At 43.7% G+C, this 2,461-nt stretch overlaps 1 protein-coding gene across 5 annotated transcripts in view; it reads right to left on the reverse strand.

Moving 5' to 3' along the window:
* SMYD4 (SET and MYND domain containing 4) overlaps positions 1 to 2,461 on the reverse strand; it is a 44,894-nt gene that overhangs the window by 22,961 nt on the left and 19,472 nt on the right. The gene's annotated exons all lie outside the window — the stretch shown is intronic.

Consider the following 2,461-nt stretch of genomic DNA (forward strand, 5'->3'; position numbering starts at 1 on the left):
GCTGGAGTGCAATGGCGCGATCTCGGCTCACCACAACCTCCGCCTCCTGGGTTCAGGCAATTCTCCTGCCTCAGCCTCCTGAGTAGCTGGGATTACAGGCACGCGCCACCATGCCCAGCTGATTTTTTGTATTTTTAGTAGAGACGGGGTTTCACCATGTTGACCAGGATGGTCTCGATCCCTTGACCTCGTAATCCACCCGCCTCGGCCTCCCAAAGTGCTGGGATTACAGGCTTGAGCCACCGCGCCCGGCCGAAACCCCGTCTTTAAAAAAAAAAAAAAAAAAAAAAGACTGTATGAAATTGGGTAAGTTACTAAGCTTCTTTGTGTACCAGCTTACTTTTTAACTACCTGAGAGCAAAGCTGTGAAGAGCAAGTGAGGAAATAAATACTAAAAGCATGTTGAAGATAGCAGTCTCAGACATAGCTTCAACCACAAACAATACTGAAGGTCAATAAAAAACTGAGGGAAGCCGGGTGCTGTGGCTCATGCCTGTAATCCCAGCTCTTAGGGAGGCAGAGGCGGGAGGACAGCTTGAGCCCAAGAGTTCAAGGCCTGCCTGGGCAATAGAGCGAGACCTCGTTCTCCACAAAAAGGAAAAAAACAAAAAGACAAAAAAAAAAAAGTGTAAAAAACTGAGTGGAATATCTGCAAGCATAATATCCTACATCCTGAATATAATGAAGGGTGGGTGGCACGAATAGAAATTCACAAAAGAAGAAACACAAATAGTTATAGGAAACAAATGATTGATTCACATATGGATAGCCAAATATAAGAAAATGAACAAAAAGGGAAACTAGGTTGGGCACAGTGGCTGACATCTGTAATTCCAGCACTCTGGGAGGCTGAAGCAGGTGGATCACTTGAGGCCAGAAGTTTGAGACCAGCCTGGCCAACATGGCAACACCTCGTTTCTACTTAAAATACAAAAAATTAGCAGGGTGTGGTAGTGTGCACCTGTAATCCCAGCTACTTGGGAGGCTGAGGTATGAGAATTGCTTGAACCTAGGAGGCGGAGGCTGCATGAGCTGATATCGTGCCTGGGTGACAGAGTGAGACTCTGTCTCAAACAAACAAAAAAGAATACTTTTTTCTACCATCAAATTGGCAAAGATTAATAATAACATGACACTCAAGTAAACGCAGGAAATATGAGGATTATTGAGTAAAAGTATTGGGGTAAGACTGGGCATAGTGGCTCATGCCTGTAATCCCAGCACTTTGGGAGGTCAAGGCAGGTGGATCACTTGGGGTCAGGAATTTGAGACCAGCCTGGCCAACATGACAAAACCCCATCTCTACTAAAAATACAAAAATTAGCCAGGCATGGTGGTGCACACCTGTAATCCCAGTTAGGTGGCAGAAGAATTGCTTGGACTCAGGAGGCAGGGGGTGCAGGGAGCTGAGATCACTGCACTCCAGCCTGGGCCGCAGAGGGAGACTCTGTCTCAAAAAAAAAAAAAAATCTATCTATCTATCTATCTATCTAATCTATGTATATAGAGAGATACAGATAAGTAGGTAGACAATCAGAAAAATAAAGTAAGTGATAAACCTTTCATTGGATAAATTGCAAATATATCAAGCTCTTAATGTAAAAAAACGAAACTACAGGAGCACTGGAAGAAACTGTAGAAAGCATGTGAAGTCATGCTGGAAGAATCCCTAAGTATGACACAAAACCCATAAGTCATAAAAGGTTAAGAAATTTGACCGCATGAAAACAGAAAATATTTCCACGCCAAAAACCAATAAAAGCAGTATCGAGAGGCAAACACTGAACTGAAAAAAAAATATTTGCAATTCACATTACAGGCAAAGAGCTAATTTCTTTGCTTTATCAAGATTTCCCACGACAACCAATAAATCAGTGGGAAAATAAGCAATGATGCGGCCAGTTCTCACAGGAAATATAAATGGCTCTTAAATATGTGAAAAAATGCTCAACCTCATATAATCAATAAAATGCAAATTAAAACTGTACAGAGATATCATTTTTTACCTATCAGGAAAAAAACAATCGATAGACACAGAGCTGGCCAAGGAGGGGGACAATGGGCATCTCAGTATGCTGTTAGTGGGAGTGTACACTGGTTTCGTAATTATGGGGAGGGCAATTGAACAATATATGCCAAAAGTCTATATGTATATACAACTTATATACATATAAAATATCCACCAGGCCGGGCGCGGTGGCTCAAGCCTGTAATCCCAGCACTTTGGGAGGCCGAGGCGGGTGGATCACGAGGTCAACAGATCGAGACCATCCTGGTCAACATGGTGAAACCCCGTCTCTACTAAAACTACAAAAAATTAGCTGGGCATGGTGGTGCGTGCCTGTAGTCCCAGCTACTCAGGAGGCTGAGGCAGGAGAATTGCCTGAACCCAGGAGGCGGAGGTTGCGGTGAGCCGAGATCGCGCCATTGCACTCCAGCCTGGGTAACAAGAGCGAAACTC

Source organism: Sapajus apella, unplaced genomic scaffold (assembly GCF_009761245.1).
Source record: "Sapajus apella isolate SASKATOON/1434 unplaced genomic scaffold, GSC_monkey_1.0 scaffold136, whole genome shotgun sequence".
NCBI classification, from domain to species: Eukaryota; Metazoa; Chordata; class Mammalia; order Primates; family Cebidae; genus Sapajus; species Sapajus apella.